Source organism: Marmota monax, unplaced genomic scaffold (assembly GCF_021218885.2).
Source record: "Marmota monax isolate L192 unplaced genomic scaffold, Marmota_monax_Labrador192_F-V1.1 WCK01_AAM20220418_F8-fsc00045, whole genome shotgun sequence".
NCBI lineage: Eukaryota > Metazoa > Chordata > Mammalia > Rodentia > Sciuridae > Marmota > Marmota monax.
The window spans coordinates 10,776,557-10,795,035 of NW_026692132.1; positions in this window are offsets into that span (position 1 = coordinate 10,776,557).

Here is an 18,479-nt window from a genome sequence, read left to right on the forward strand (position 1 = left end):
ATCTCATGAACAATGAGCATAACTGACACTTATTGATCCCTTCTGGTTCTCTCAGGAGCATGTAATCAGGTCTAAAAAAAAAGAAAAGAAAAAAGAAACAGCTTTAAAAACAAGCATGAACAAGACTACACCAACAAGTGTTATTCACTTTGGAGATTTGAGCAGTTGAGGTGGAACAGAAATCAATTCACACAGAGATGATCTATTTCAATTTTTCTTGTCTGAGGACAAAGAGAGAAATATATCATGATCTTTCTATTATTTTTTATGGGTGAGCTCTCTCAAAACACTCACCTGAATGAATCATTTGTCTCACAGAAGATTAAGGTGAGTTTCTTTGGTCTTGAAGTTATTTGAAACACACAACATATTTTCAGGTAGACATTCAGTCCCTTGTTTGTGTTCAGGAAGAATGGTAATTAAAAAATATTTTTGCCAGGTTCAATGGCACATACCTACAATCCCAGGAGGCAGGAGGATCACCAGTTCAAAGCCTGCCTCAGCAACTTAGCAAGGCCATGTCACAAAATAAAACACAAAAAGGGGCTGGGGAAGTTCAATCCCTGGTACAAATATCGCATATACAAATCTCCTGGTACATATTTCACATACTTAAATTGGTCACAATATCCTGAATTTTAATTCTATATTCATTTATTATCCAGAAATCTATCTGTAGTCATAGGGAAATCAAAATCCAGTTGTTACTTTGAGAAATCCCTTAGCATTCAGTCTCTAGGACAGATCAAGAAAATATAAACAATAGTTAACAATGAATGTAGACCTTCTTAAAGTGAAAATTTTCCAAAACAGAGAAATGTTTCTGTCTGATCCGTATGTGTAGTTTGTCAGAGTGTTTTTTGCTTAATTAGGAATAAAGCCAGATTTTATTTTAATCTTAAGATTTAATACTTCATTTTTGCCCATTTTTAGACTATAGTGTTCAATTCTATTAGTAATAAATAATGCAAGCATTTATTGTCAAAATTGCTTTATTCTTCCAATTTTTTAATTTTTATTTTTCTGACAGTTCATAGTTTCAAATTTTCTGAACTGTTATTTTTAAAAGTTAGTTGTAAAAAGGCATCAGGTAGGGGCATTTCAACGGGACAAATTCAGAAAGATGAACGGAAATTGCCAGAGTCTAAAATCACCCAGGAAATACCATATGGATTCAAAAGAATCACATTTGAAAATAAATCATAAATTATAGGGTTATCCAAATGAATGTAATCTTATTAGTCATAATATGATAATACCTGAGATAGACTTCAATCAAGAGGGCATCTTGTTATTTTTTCACGTAACAATTAACTTGGTGTTAAACTGTGGCTCAGCCTCATCCATTCAGCGGATACTCACTCATTTCCCACTAGAAGTCAGATGCACTGTCTGTTGAGACATATTTGTTCATTCAACAAACATTTCCTGAATGCCAGGCAGGGCTTCAGGGGCTGTGGATGCAGCAGTGAACAAAACAGCAAAGCCCTGCCTTCGTGGATATGACATTCTACTCAAGCAGAGAAACCAAAAATAAACAAAAATTTCCAAATATGTCAAAGATGAGACCTGGTCTGAGGAAAAACAGAGCAGACTGTGCCAGTGCCCAGCTTGTTTGCCCTCTGCTGAGAGCTTGGTGGTGGGTACTGCCCCCTGCAGGCTGAGCGCAGGCCTCCCGGGAGTTCATCTAAGGGGAGGGGTGGAGGGAGACTGGAGGGCTGCAGGAAGGGAGCAGCCAGGTGTCTCCCTCTCCCTCCCTTGGCAGCATCTGTACTAGGCCTGTGTCTCCCATTCTGTAGCTTCTGCCACAACCACCGTGGTCTCTGCTCACACCAGGTTATCCAGGTGGCTCCCTCCTTCCTCCCTGAGAGCAGGAGGCTTGTGGATTCCTGCTGATTCCCCCTGCTCCAAATACTAAGAGTGATTTTTGTTTTCCTGGTTGATACTTGACTGATACTTAGGGGAAGGTAACACAGAGAAGAGAGAGTAAAAAACTGTGTGTCCTAGAATGAATTAGATGCACACATGGTGAAGACCTGAGACCTAAATATGAAAGAAGTGAACAAGGAAACTGTATCTGAAGAAAAGAGTGCTCCAGGGGGGTGCCAGTAAGTGCAAAGGTCCTGAGGTGGGAATGTGCTGTACTTAACTGAAGAACAGTGAAGAATCTCCTGTGGCTGGGAGAAGTTGAGGGAGGCACAGAGTAAGGGGGATGGCGGTGAAGTAGGAGAGGTGTCAGATAGACAGATCATGTCAGGCCTTAAAGGCCATTTTACAGACTTTGGATTCTAGAGAGATTTAATCTGAAACATTAGTATATGACTTGTATTTTGGGGTAAGAGGGCTGTCTACTCTGAGAACAACACACCAGAGTAATAAAGTTAAAAATTAAAAAAAAAGAGATCCATTAGGAGGCTACCACAACAATCCAGGCAGTAGATGGTGAAGCAGTTAGAAATAGTCTTGAGCATATTTTGAAGGGAGGGATGATGGATTTCTTAAAGCATTGTATGTGTGCTGTGATCTAAAGGGAAGAGTCAGCTGTAACCCCACTTTCTGTTCTGAAAACGTAGAAGAAAGAACTGTGCATTCACTGGGAGGTGAATAACTGTGACAAGAAAATCAAGATGTCCAGTAGGCAGTTGGATGTATATGTCTTCCGTGCAGAGAAGAACCTGGGTATGGAGATAGAAATTTGAGAGGGGGCCAGGTGCAGTGGTGCATGACTGTAATCCCAGCTGTTCTGGAGGCTGAGGCAGCAGGATCGCAAGTTCAAAGCCAGCCTCAGCATCTTAGGGAGACCATGAGCAACTTAGTGAGACCCTGTCTCAAAATAAAATATTAAATGTTTGGGGATGTGGCTCAGTGGTTCAACCCCTGGGAAAGAAACGAAGGAAGGGGGGCAGGGAATGGAAGGGAAATGAAAGAAAAAGGAAAGGAAAGGAAAGGAAGGAAGAGATTTGAGAGTTATCATTATGTAGAAACACGGAACATGGGACTGGAATAGGTTACCTAGGTGGTGACCCAGATAGACAAGAAGAAATTGAGAACTGATTTCCCCATCATTAATTAACAGACTAAAAAAAAGAAAGGTACAATAAAGTTTAATCTCCACAGCAATCCCTTTTATGCATGTGGGTACATTCTTCTGATTGAGTGTTCATTCTCTGCCATGTGTCACTGAGCTCGCTACTTCACCCTGCATGACTTACCGGGGCATGGAGTCTCCAGCCCAGAACATGGGCATATTCTGCAGGAGGAATGGAGAGGCACTCTATCTTGCCCTATACTCACCACCACTCAGAACCAAACAAAGACCCCTTCCACACATTTATCTTCTCACCTCTGACAACCTGATTCTCCTGTTCACCCTCAAACCTGTAGCTATTCCCAGCAGGGTCCATCACAATGTGCTTACGGGTTGTGCTGCAATGTATTTCACCAAAGTTCTGATTTCACAATTACTGTGGTTTATTTTCTCAATGTGTGTAGAGTAAAAAGAAGAAACACAATGCATTCCCCATTAAGCAATCCTACAACACAGCAAGGGACAACTGATGGTAAGCTAGGTAATGCTGGACCCAGTGGCACCTGCATAGGGTCCTGCAGGCATTTTTGCAAACTACAATTGTCAAAAAGGCTCAGAGGAACCCAGCTATGCCTCAACTCCCCACCCTCTCAGCCTGAGAATCCCTAATTCACAATAAAAAGAATAAGTAAAATAATTGACTTGCAAGTTGTTTGTATAGAGCGAGATTATGCAAATAGTCTAGTGACAATCTAAATTTTTATTTCACTGTTTTCATGTCCATGACCTTATCTGTTTCTGAAGATAACCCTTAATGGAAGGAAACACAGTAGATAACAGATCCATTTTATTACTTACAGAGAAGAAAACTAGGATACACACTAGCTGATAACAAAGATGGAATTTATAACTTGGCAAATGCTTCTGTGTTCTTTTTACTACAATTCTTTCATATATGACAATCTTTGTCTTCCATCCTGTGTTTTTGTGGTTGAGGACTATTTGTTTTAGCCTTCACTACCCTCTTTTTAAATGTAGGGACCATGAATTAAGAGTCTTTTATTCAGTGTAGATTCTAATACCAAGGGGACCTCAGAAATGCATGTTGATTGAGATTAGGAATCTTGTGGTGACACCTCCAGGGTCTTGTTTGGGCCTTCAGTTCCCTGGATTTATTTATTTAGGTACTGGGCATTGAACTCAGGGGCACTGAATCACTGAGCCACATCCTCAGCCCTTTTTTGCATTTTATTAGAGACAGGGTCTTGCTGAGTTGCTTAGGGCCTCACTAAATTGCTGAGGCTGGCTTTGAACTCACAATTCTCCTGCCTCAGCCTCCTGAGCTGCTGGGACTACAGGCATGTGCCACCATGCCCAACAATTCCCTGAATTTATTCCATAAGACACAAACCTAAGGTATCAATGATTTGGGGAGTATTAAAATACAACTCACTGAATGATAGAATCCAGAGAATATTCACAGGCTGGAGGTGGAGCTCAGCGGTACAGCACTCGCCTAAAATGCATGGGGCCCTGGGTTCAATTCTAGGCTCTGCAGGAAAAACAAAACATTCAGTCATTTTAAAACTTTATACCCAAACTCGTAACTGCCAAAGGCACTCCAAGGACTGTAAGACACTGGGAGCAGGTCCTAGTGGGAGCAGGTGTTCACAAAATACAGAGCCGCTGCTTCCTTAGGAGTTCACATCATAGTGCCCAAGTCGCTAATGTTCAATTTCCTGTGGAGGCTGCAGCCCAATGTTGCCATCTAGTGGACTGGGCCAACCCTGATCCTCTCCTGTAGGCACCGCCTCCAAGGGGCCTTTCTGCTGCTGTCCTCTCTTACTGAGAGGGAGCTATCCTGCTCCTTGATTGCAGGCTGTTGATCCTGGGTTTGGATTGCTGGGTCCCCTTTTTCTTATCCTACGTTTAAATTCCTCGTGGCTTTCACCTCATTGTGGGAGTACCTTGATCTTAGTTCTTTGCTTCATTGCCCTGAATGCGAGAACCTGAAAACAATGATTGACTGATGTTGCTGCACTTCCAACACCTGGCCTAATTCCTTGGACCTTCTCCTGTAGATATCTGAACTCTCCCCTCTTTTGAGAAAGATGTAAGAGCTGAGCTGTTCTAACTGAGCTCCAGTGCCTTTACAAAAGAAAATCATTCACGCTTTGAATATCTGTGAAGAAAGGGCCATATTTTCTCTCTGCATTTTACTATTTGTTTCTTCCAGCAGTAATTCTCAAGCCTGGATATACAATAATATGGGAAGATTTTTAAATTACCAATAATTGGGCTCCTCCACTCTAGACCAATTAAATCATAATAGCAGGAGAGTGGAGCCTGAAATTCCTAACAAGTTCCCAAGTGCTATCGTTTGGATCTTAAATGACCCCCAAAGGTCCATGTGTTAAAGGATTGATCCTCAGATGGTACTATTGAGAGGCAGTAGAACCTTTAAGAGGTGAGGTCTAGCAGAAGGAAGTTTGCCACTGAGGGCATGCCCTTGGAGGGGCAGGGGACCGCAGACCCTCCTTTCTCTCTTTGTTTCCTGGTTGTCATGAGGCATGCAGCTTTGCTTTTCTGCCATTAGCTCCTGACATGCTGTATTGACTGCCCACAGGCCCAACAGCAACAGAGTCAGCCCACCATGTCCTGAAACCATGAGCCAAAATAAGCCTTTTTTCCTTATGAACTGACTTTTTAAGGTATTTGTCACAGCAGTGGGAAGCACACCAGGCTATGCTGATGCTGCAGTTCAGGAGAGTACACTTGGCCATTGTAATTTGTACCGCCCCACCCTCATTTATTTTTGTCCTTCTCATTCTATTGTGGCTACAATAATGAAGATCTGGGAACACAGACAGAAAACCAAAGAAAATATGTGAGAAGACCTTAGTCCTATGACCATTCTTGGGTCTGATTCCATAAATTTAACTTCCGGATTTAGATGAAGGCAGCTAGCTCCCACCCGCGCAGTCTCCTCTAACTGTCCCAATATCTGTGCCATGCGTTCATCAACTAGAAGCCAGCCTCACATTCATTTGGGCTTCTTAATGAGCAGCCACTCCATCCTTAAGAAAATAAGCAACTCCCTTAGCTGGTGCTGAGGACTTGGAATTCTAGCATGACTGATTAAAACCAGTTGTGAAATATTTTTTCCCAGAAAAGAGCACCACCACCTGAACTCGGCAGATTTCTGAGTCTTCAGAAATCAACTGACAAACTACTTCAAAAGAGAATATGCTCATGAGAATAATCTGAGGTCAGACAGCATCTTTCTGTCTGTCGTGATGCCTGGTGTGACTAGATGGTCAGGGGAATGGGAAGTGCCTGTTTGTGAGACAATTCCTGATTTATTCTTCTTGCCCAGGGAGGGCTGCCATTAATCACTTTCTCTTTTTTTGCCCCTTTGGTTCTGAGTGAAGGAAGGAGAGGACAGAGTAATTTCCCAGTGCTTATGAAAGCCCAGGACAGTAGGTATAACTAGTCAATGGCAGAGCCAGCTGGGTTTAGCTTGAAGAGAGCAGTTCCCAAAGAGGGTAATTCTATCAAGGAGATCAAGACCCCCCATTTCTAGGGCTTTATAGCAACTATATTCCACAAATCTCCATGAATTTATTAGAAGAAAATATTAGACTTAGCCAGTAACAGAGCATTCAAACCAATGACCAGAGGAATAAAAACAAGTCACCAAACTGGACATCTGTGGTCACTTCCTCCTAAGCACAGACCTGGAGTAGCTTTATATTAACCTCTCATAAAATTGATCCTTGACTCAGTGGAAACTGAAAGTCAAGCCTTGTTTTCACAATTTTCTGAACTCAAATCTTCAAATCTTAAGCATTATTTAAACTTTTCCTTGCGCCATCTAGTGGAAACTTTGGTGAACTGAAAAGGGACTCCCCTGCAGGATCCCTCCATCATTCCATTAATAGAAAAACAGTCTATTCCAGTGTCTGGATAATTTTTATGTGCCTTTAATTTTCTTATGCATTGGGGATTTTGCTAAAAGGCCTTGAGTAGGGTCTGACACTCTGCATTTCTGACCAGCTCCCAGGTGCTGCTCATGCTGAGGTTCTCCAAACAACTTTTTTTAAATTTTTTTTTTTAATAAAAAGCCTCTATTCCATTTAAACTGTTGTTATAGATTACACTAGTTAAAGTGCCAAGAGAAAACCTAGGAATGAAAATTTTTAACATATATTTTTCCTTTTTACCTAAGTTATAAGCCCAAAAGTCACAATGGAAAAACAGAAAATTTTGACCAAATAAAAACTTAATCCTCTACATGGAAAAAAAAATTTAAAGAAACACACACACACACACGAGACAAAACAGGAAAAAAGTTTTCTTATGGAAAATGATCATTTCCTTCTTTAATGTCAAAAGCTCTTTTAATATCAGTAAGAAAATAACCACCAAGTCACAAAAATCAATGACCCAATTATAGGAACAAACAGTTCCTAGATCGCCAAGACCAATGTAAGGAGAGCTTACATAGGAATCTATGCTTGACCTCACTCATAATTAAGGAAACACAATAAAAAGCTTTGAGTTTTTTTTAACCGCTCAGATCATCAATTTTGTGTTTTTAGTGGTACTGAGAATTAAACCCATTCCCTCTTGCATGCTAAGCACACACTTTGTCACTGAATTACACCCCCAGCCCCTTATGATTTTTTTTAATTGGTGATGAGAATACAAGATAATAGAAATTCCCCTATCCTGTTTTGCACTTGTAAACTGTTACATTGTAGTTGATGGGCAATTACAATATACCTTCTAATCTAGTCAACACCTCTTCCAAGAATTTATCCTAAGCATTTATTCACACACATATACAAGATGAATAACATAGATATTGCAGCATGGTTTTTCATTGGAAATCATTATTTATACTCTAAATAAGTCTTTTGGGAACTGATTAACTGTACATGCATACAACTGAACACAATGCAACTACTGAAAAGAGTGACCTAGTTCTGAATTGTTATATGAAAAGATCTCAAAGAACTTCATCAAAATTAAAACACTTGCACAATGATAGGAGCTTGTTAAGAGGATAAAAAGAGAATATACAGACTGGGAGAAAATATTTCCAAACCACACAGCTGGCTAAGATTTCATACCTAAGAAGTGTAAGAAATGCTCAAAAATTCAATTTTAGAAATCCAATTGGAAAATGAGTAAATGACATGAAGAGACGTTTCACAGAGGAGTGGACCTGGATAGCAAATAAACACAGGAGAAGATATTCAACATAGCCTAGAGGAAAATGCAAGTTAATACCACAGTGAGACATCACTACAATACCCAATAGGATAACTAAAACAAAACATGATGCCAATATCAGATGCTGGTGAGAATATGGAGAATCCAATGTCTCAGACATTGCCAGTGAGAATGTAAAATAGTACACTTTGAGAATGCGAAATGTACCTTAATATAAAGAATTTGGCAATTTTGAAGAGGAAAAAAACTAAACATACATACCAGTAATTGCCTATTTATACTAAAAAAATTAAAAATGGATATTCACCAAAAAAATAGTAAGTAATTTTTCATAGAAGTTGTTTTTATATTAGCCAAAACCTGGAAACAACCAAAATGCTTCTTAACAGGTAAATTATTAGACAAACGCTGGTCTACCCAACCTATGGAACATTATTTAAAAACTAAAAGAGACAAAGTTGGATAAAAGTTTTGAAGCCCAGAAAACCTTACCCCAAAAGTGACGTCCTCAGTAGCAGTTTCTTTCTGACCTCTTTTGCCCTCTTGTCTTTTACCACTCACACTCTCTTGAAGCAAACCATGAACTTAGAATTCTTCTTTCCCAAGTCAGGTCATAGAAACCTGAACTCCTTTTCACCAAAGCCAGCTATAAAGTCCAATAATGTTACTACAACTTTCTGCCACCTTTCTAAGAGTTGATCATGAAGAAATTCTGTGACCCACCTTGTTTGGTTGTAGGTCATAAAATCTGATTCCCAGGAAGAAGGAATGCTACACAGAGACCAAGAATATGAACAGGCTGGCTTTGCTGGGTTTTCTCCTGCAGTCTGTTACCTGTAGGTCACAACCTTTAGCCCAATCATATTTCTAAACTGCTGTCCATGCTTCATCCAACCTAAGTAGAAAAATGGATAGTTCACCCTGGGTCTTTGGGTCTTCAATCTGAAGGCTCTCATTTCCTATAAAACTATGATCAAATAAATTTCTTATGACTTTCCTCCCACTTATCCACTGCCAGATTGTTTCAGCAGATTCTAATATGAAGTCTTTGGAGAGAAAATGTGAACTTCTCAATATATGCAACAACTTGGATGGACCTCAAGGATATTATGCTAGGTGAAAAAAACACCAGACTAAAAAATGTCACATGTTAGATGGTTTCATTTATATAATCTCAAAATGACAAAACTGTGGAGGGAAGACACAAGAGTGGTTGCCAAGGTTTAGAGACAGGGGAGCACACGTAACTGTAAAAGGGTTGCAGCTCTATGAGGTGATGGAATAGTTCATATCCTGATTGCACTGATGATCATGAGAATCCACACGTTGAAACAATGAGGGAAATACACACATTGTACTAATGACAATTTCTTGCTTTTGATGTTTATAGTAATTATGTACAATGTATCCATTGGAGGGTGAGTGATTGTGGCAAACTGAGTCCTTTCTACATAATTTTTGCAAATGTGAATTTATAATCATTTTAAAATAAAAGTGTTTTTTTCTTTAAATCAGCCATGCATTCATATTACTTTTAATACTGGGTTGTGTATTGAAAAAAAAATTGTAAGATTAAATGAGAAAAGCTAAGTCAAGAAATATGTATATAAATGTGCTCTTATTTATTTTTTTTAGAAAGGCTATTTTTACTAGTATGTGTACTTACATATGGACAGAAGTTTCTTAAGTGATAAGCAGAAAACAAGCAGCAAAGACTGCCCCTGGTGGATGGACTGAGTGAACCTAGACTAAAAGACATTTTTAAAAATTAAACAGGTCTCTATTAATATTTGTGTGGAGACAACAAGCATTAAGAGGCACAAAACTCAGAAAATCAAAGTTTATGTTCACTCACATTCATAATTCAATAAATACCAGTTATTGTTATCCTTTCCTTCCTTAGGTTTTTATTCTAATTGTGAAAAAAAAAACACAAAGTTTATGGTAATGATGAACTATTTCTGTATTAACCTTTGTACTGAAAATAAACTGATTCAATAGTTTTAAAATGTTAATATCCCATAAAATTTAGTAGGACATTAAAACACTTGCAAATTACTGAGGTGGTCAACAAACCAAATACCTATGGAGTCAGGCAGGCAAGATAAATGTATGAATTGGGAAAGGGTTAGTATTCAGGGGAAAGGGGGAAGGTGGCGAACTAGGGGGGTGAAAAACACCAGTAAACTGGAAAGAAAAAACACCCAGACAAAGCAGTAAAATGACAAAAAAAAAGTATAAGACTTGTCCTGGACCAAACACATCTTTGTCCAACCATAGTGATGACCAATGCCTATCTGTTTTCATTGCATCCTATTCCACTACAGACAGACATAATTGCTAGGAAGTTCTTTGGCTGAACTGATATTTACCTTTGGTACTTTCTCCCCCATAAGTCCTGAATATGAGTATTTCCTCCATAATAAGGTTTAGTTTACCTGGTTTCAGAGAACACTCACTGGTGTCTAATAAAAGCTAGTTTCTTTGGCAAATGCTCAAGGTTGCTTCCAGGTAGGCAATGTAACTTGTTTGTCCTCAAAAAAATCAAGGTTAAATTCTAACTTCATCATCTAAAAGCTCTAAGACATTGGAAAAAATAGTCTTTAGACATCTTCATAGGATTCACCCAGCAAGAGATAACTGAATAAGGTCCTTCAGTGATCATCTCCCAATAGACACACCAAGTTGAACAGGTGTTCACACCCAAACTGCCTTCACATGAGCTAAGGAAATCAGGTGAGTGACCACAGTGCCAGCTTTTGGAATAGCAAAATGAAAAGATGCACTGAAGAAGGCAGAAAGGAATGAGTTGTCCACATTACCCCTGCCCCAACTCCAAGCAGCAAGTGTGAAGAGACACTTCCTGCTTGGGAAGGGAGAGAAACTTAAGTCTAGTCCTAATAGTTGAAACCCAGTACCAGGCTTACCACAGTGAACCCCAATGCTAGGCTCCCCTGTTGGGGAGCAGGGCATAAAAACTAACATGGGGCTTTAAGAGCCAGTTCCAGGACTGCCAGGAAGAAACTGGTAGAAACCAAAGGCCCCATATGCAGGCCAGAGCTCAGAGATGGAGCCTCTAGACTTGCTCTGGCCTCAGGCAGATAGATCTGTGCATCACTGGGACAGAAACAAGTTTCAACCTGGATTATCTTCAACCTTGGAGTGAGCCCAGGGCGCCAGCCCTCCTCCTGAGACTGTGAGGCCCCTGCAGCTATAAGACTTGTGTGCAACCCAGATTGGCATCCCTGGTTGCCACGGAACTATCTCCACCATCTGTTCACCAACCTTGGTAAGCACAGCTACTGCCAGGTCAGTGCTCACAGACATGGCCCAAGAATTGCCCCTGTACCAGGCAGAAAACTGTACCACAATGGAACAGGCATTGTGAGCTTCCTCACTGCCAGCTGCAGCATGGGCTTCAGTGCACCACTGAGACTGAGCAGGTTCCCATAGTGAGATTCAGGCACCGTCTGGCTTTTAGCATCAGCCTAGGCAGCGTCGTGTGGTATAGGCTGTATTTCCAGGGGGTAGGACAAGGCAGTAAGCATAAGACTTATCATTGAGAAAATTCTAACAGCCTCCATCCCCAGGCTGGCCTGCTGACCAATGCTCTGGAATACCTCCAGGTGTGTCTATTGGACTTCTAGCCCAGCTAGCATCACCAATGGCTGGTTGCAACAATCTTGGGTCATGAGTTCATCTCAGGAATTGGCAGCCCATAGCCATATAGGTCTTGGTTCTACCTCAGTATTTAGCCGGTTTTAGCAGACTCTGGGCTCAGAATATGACATAGCTTGGTGGCACTGATGGCCACAGATGTGACATAGGAGCCCAGGGCTGGTCCATCATACTGACTCGACCCAAGACCAGATGAATCCCAATGTGCCTAACCACAGGCCAGTAATTGTAGATCAGGCAACTGGGCCTACCCTGGTCTCAGGGAGAGGCTTGTGGGAACAGATTATTCTTTCTAGATACTCTCCTGGTTCTTTTGGAATAATACACCAACAGTGTATTTGGGACAAACCTGGGCTTGGTTTGTACTCTACTACTGAAACATTGACGGTACCCAAACAGCAGACTCCCAGCAAATCAGGACCTTGATGCCGTACAGTGCTGATATAGTGAAGTGACTATGGATTCAGAGGAAAAAAAGCATATTACTTAGAGTTTCTGGAAAGATAGGCACAAACCAAATAAGATTAGGAAGACTGGAATAAATACCTAATCCCTCAATGCCAAATGACATTACACACCAACAAGCATCAAGAACTTTCAGAAAGCCACAATCTCACCTAGTAAGGTGCCAGACACTGATCAAATAGTATCAGTGTTGGATATCTCTCAGAAAATTCACTACAGCTCTTTAAGGAAACTCAATAATCTTCAATAAAACACAGAGACATGTTTCAATATTCTAGCAGAAATTTAACAAAGAGATGGAAGCAATTTCTAAAAATTAAACAAAATCTTGAGCTGAAAAATACACTTATAAAATTAAAAACATGACAATTACAAAGCATCAATACCAGGATGAATCAAAGAAACAGAAGAATGTATAGATAGACAACATAGAAAGGTGTAAAATGGGCTATCAAAAATTCAAAGTGTGGGAAAAAGATTGCAGTATCTAGTACTTATATTAGTATACTTTCTTTGCTTCTGTCCTTATCTTTATGACTCTTAAGTTGCTATCATTTCAAAATAGCTTGGTACAATCAAAAATGTTTTTGCAAGCCAAATGATAATAACAAAGAAAAATTTGTAATAGACAAATCAAAAATAATAAGCAAGAAATCCAAATATACTACTAGAGTAAACCCTTAGCCTCAAAGGAAAATTGTAAGATGAAGAAAGAAAGGAAATACCCAAAACTAGAAAACAAGTTACATAATGACTATAGTAAGCCCATACTTAATAATAATTACCTTGCAGGCAAATGTATTAAGTTTTCCAATTTAAAAACTTAAAATAACTAAATGGTTTGAAAAAAAAGTATTAAGCCATATGTTACTTACAAAAAACTCTTCACCTCTAAGGACACATACACACTGAAAGCGAAGGGGTGGAATAAACTTACATGCAAATGGAGTGCAAAAGAAAGCATAGGTAGCCATATTTATATCATATAAAATAGATTTTAAGTCAAAAGTAGAAAAAAGAGACAAGAAGTTCACTATATAATGATAAAAGGGCCATTTCAGCAAGAGAAGATAGCAATTCTAAATATACATGCCCACCCCCAATATTGGAACACTCAAATATATAAAGCAATAGTAATAGTAATAGATTTAAAGGGATAGATTCCATTACAATGATACTTACAGACCTATAATATCTCACTTTCAGTGAGGTGCAGATAGTCAAGATGGAAAATCAACAAAGACACAGCAGAGTTAAATTGCACACTAGATCAAATGAACCTAATCAATATCTACAGAACATTCCACCCAACAACTGCCAAATATACATTTTATCATCAACATGCAAACATTCCCCAAGATGGACCATATGATAGGCCACAAAACAAATTTCAACAAATTTTTTAAAACTTAATTCAGGGGCTGAGTTGTGGCTCAGTGGTAGAATGCCCGCCTAGCATGTGTGTTGCCCTGGATTCGATCCTCAGCACCACATAAAGATAAGTAAATAAAGGTATTGTGTCCATCTACAACTAAAAAATATTTTTTAAAAAAACTTAGTTCATATAGAGTATCTTTTCTGACTGCAAGTGATAAAGTAGAAAATCAGTACCAAACAACTTACTTTTAAACAATCAATGGATGGAGAAATAAACCAAGGAGTAAATTTTAAATTTTCTAGAAACAAATGAGAATGGAGACACAACACACCGAAACCTGTGGGATACAGCAAATTCATTGCTAAGAGGGAAGTCCAGAGTAATCATTGCCCACATCAAAGAAGTATAAAGATCTCAAGTTAAAATCCTAGCACTGCATCTCAAGGAAATAGGAAAATTAGAATAAACTAGACCCAAAATTAGTACCAGGAAATAAATCATAAAGATCCGAGCAGAAATAAATGAAATGGAGACCAAAAAGCTGATACAAAAGATCAATGAAATAAAGAGCTAGTCGCTGGAAAAGATCAAGACAATAAACAAACCCTTAGCTAGACTAATTAAGAAAAAGAGAGGGAAGGGCTATCAGTGTAGCACAGCGGCTCACTTAGCAAGCACAAGGCCCTGGGTTCTATCTCCAGCACTGCAAAAAGGGATAAAATGAAATAAAACTTGCAAGAAAAAGAGAAAGAAGACTCAAAGTCAGGGATGAAAAGGAGATATTACTACTGACACCACGGAAATAGAAAACAGCATTAGGTTTATAAACTATTACATGCCAGCAAATTTGATAAACTAGAAGACATGGACAAATTTCTAAGCACATATGCATTATCCAGACAGAATCCTGAAGGAGTAGAAAACTTGAACAGACGAGTAATGAGATTGGATCAGTAATAAGTCCTTCCAGCACAGAAAGCCCAGGACCAAATGGTTTCACTGCTGAATTCTGTCAAATATTTAAAGAACTAACACCAATCCGCCTTAAATTATGCCAAAAAATAAACAAGAAAGAAATTCTTCCCAATACATTCTATGAAGCCAGCATTACCCTGACACTAGAAGTAGATAAGGACACAACAACAATAAAAAGGAAACAACAGGCCAATATCCTTGATGAACACAGACCCAAAAAATTCTTAACAAAATACAAGCAAACAACATCCAATGACACACTAAAAAGATTGTTTGAATCAAGTGGGATTCATCCCAGAGATGCAAGAATAAGTCAAAATATAGTTGATAAACATGACATATCACAAGAACAGATTAAAGAAGAAAAACCATATGGTCATGTCGATAGATGCAGTGAAATTCAACGTCCATTTGTGATAGAAACACTGGATGAATTAGGCATAGAAGGATGTACCTCAACATAACAAAGGCCATTTATAATAAATCAACAACTGAATGGAAAAATACTGAAAGCTTTCTCTGTAAGATCTGGAACAAAATGAGGATGCCCATAGTTTTCACTACTTTTATTCAACATAGTTCCAGAATTCCTCACCAGAGTAATTGGGCAAGAGAAAGAAACAAAGCACATCCAAATGGGGGAGAGGGAGGGGGAGGAGACAGGACCACGGTAGGGGGGGAGTCATCAAACAGCACCCTGTTGGTAGGAATGTAAATTAGTACAACCATTATGGAAAACAGTATGGAGGTAACTCACAAAATTAAAAACTACCTTTATGATTCAGCAATCCCCCTTATAGGTATGTATCCTAAGGAAACAAAGTATGTCAAAGACACAACTGCACTCCTGTGTTCATTGCAGCACTGTTTACAACAGCCAAGAAATGGAAACAGCCTAAGTGCCCGTTTGGATATGAGGTGTCCTCCAAAACTCATATGTGAGTCAATGCAAGAAAATGTAGAGGTGAAGTGATTAGATTATGAGAGCCTTAACCTAATCAGTGCATTAATCCTCTGATAAGGATAAACTGGGGTAACTGTAGGCAGGTAGGGTGTGGCTGGCTGTGGCAATGCGCAAAAGGTGCGACTTATGCCGTCAAGGGAGAGAAATAAAGAATGTCTGTGCGCTTCTTCCATTTTCAATGCTTTATCCACTCAAATTACTCAATACAATTTCACGCTATAGATTCTTAATCAAGAAAACGACAATCCTTAATGCTAGGCACTGCAATAGACATAATCAATTCACAGCAACCAATTCTAGATTAATTAATTCTAAGCATTGAAAACACAATTAATCATGACAGGCTAATGACAGACGTTCCCTCTGTATGCTAAGTTCAAGTCAGATCAAAAGTCTCAAGTCTTAGGCTTTAAGTCCAGCAGATGCACACTCACTCAGACCTCGGTGATTAGTTCAGGAGCCAAGGTAGGCTTCTCCTGGGGTGGAGCCGACTGCTGGCTGAGGAGGTGGTCCTAGGGAGAAGTTGTGGTTCTCACCAGGGTCAAGATGTGGCTGTAGAGTTTGAGAGCAGTGAGGAAGATTCAGAGGATCAGCAAATGATGAAAAGTGTTGGGATGTCAGTCCAGGTCCAGGTCCTCATCGGGCTCTTAGCATGAGGGCATCAGTATCGGCTGGCTGAATGTCTGTTTATTTGTTCTATTATTTATGCCAAATTTTGGGGATTTTGACCACCCCCCTTTCAATCCTTATCGGCTTCCACCAGATCTCTCAGTGACATCATTGACACTGGAGTTAAAACACCTGGTCTGGTGATCCCCACCCTGATCTTTTAGCCTTTCCCCTTTATGGGGCGAGGGCAGCCTGCCAGAGGTTTCACTCAGAATTTCTCAGGGTGGGGGGAAGTGACTTGTTTGTGTCTGAGAGCCACACTGGAGGGCTCCATTAGGCATGCCTGGTGAGACTGCATGTTTCAAACTGGAGTTTTTAAAATGGAGTTGCTTAGGCTCAGGCCTAAAGCCATCCTCACATTGGAGGAGGAGGGTTCCTTGGGGGTGTGCCTTTGGGGTATTTTTTTTGTTTCTGGTGAGAGAAGAAGTCTCTTTCCTTCCTGGTAGCCACGTCTTGAAATGCTGTCCTCTACCCCTCTCTTCCTCCATGACCTTCTGCCTCATCTCAGATTCCAAATAATGGAGTTGGCGTCTGTGGACTGAGACCTATGAAACCATGAGCCCCAGAATAAATTTATCCTCCTCTACTTATTCTTGTCATGTATCTTAGTCACAGCAGCAAAAAGCTACTAAAACAGTACCCATCCACGGATGAATGTGGAAAGAAAACGTGGCATATATACACAACGGAATACTATTCAGTCATAAAAGGAATGAAATCCTGTCATTTGCAGCAACAGGAAATTTAAGCCAAAAGCAGAAAGACAAGTACCACATGATCTGTCTCATATGTGGAATCTTTTTAGGTCATCTTTTTAAAGTTGATCTCACAGAAGTTGAGAGTACAATAGTAGTTACCAGAGGCTGGGGAGAGTGGGTGGCCAGGAGGGGTGAGGGAGGCTGACCAATGGGCTTTAGGTTACAGTTAGATAGGGACAAGAAGCTCTGGTGTGCTATTGCACCATTGGGTGACTACAGATGACAATATGTATTGTACATTTCAAAAAGCGAGAAGAAAGCATTTTGAAATTTTTTACCATAAATAAATTAAAACATATTTGAGAAGATAAATATGTACCTGCTTTCAACAGTGTACAATGTATACATGTACCAAAACATCACATGGTACCCCACTAATATGTACAATTTTATGTTTTATGTGTCACTGAAAGATAATTTTTTAAAAATATCCAGCTTACAGTTTCTGTGAAAATTAAATGTGGAAATGTGAGACTTCTATCAGGAAAAAAAACCTGAAACAGAAGTTGTTTTGACCTAATTTTCCAAATTTTTTAGATTTCTGCAAGAGTATGAAGTTGGCGAATTTTTCAGAGAAGAAATTTCATAGCAAGAATTGAAAGGAGCAGAGAGCTCAGTTACCTTAAGTAATTTCTCCCTTTTGCAAGTTACTGGATGTACTCTCTCACCTTGCCACTAGATGGCAAGCGCCTCCCAGCACATTTGAGCTTGAGTTTCTCGTTCACAACTGGAACAACACCTTTTCTCTCTCTCTCTCTTTTTTTTTTTTTTTTTTAGGAAAGCAAATCAAGATACAAGCAAACCAGAGAGACTGTGTCCTGCCGGCCCAGGGCTTAATGCTGCAATGGTGCCCTACCCTCTGTAAACCACACTTCATCGATATCCCTTGAGCATCCAGTGACAAATATAAGGCTAATAAACTAACCTGAGGTAATGGAGCAAAGTCAGAAATGGCCCCTTTCTTTCCTTATCAGTAAACAGCTTTTCATAGAGTCCTTCTAGAGAGAAATCTGCTCCTAAAATCTAATGTCTCCTTCCTGTAGTCTCCTATCTGCACCTCTAAGACTCAGAGGTACTTCAAACAAGAAAATTTCTTCTCTTCTTACATGAACTCAGAGGTACTCATCACCTCCTGATGCTTTCTCCTCCTGCATGCCTGTGTTCCATTTTCACCACCACCACTCAGGGTCAGGCCCTTATTTTCTTGGGCTGTTGCAATGACAATTAGATGAAATGCACAACTCTGGCCATGCATGACAGTCTGCAGAAAGCCTCCTGTGAATCCAGTAAGATGGGCTTTATGAAGCCTCTCTGTCCTTGCCTCCC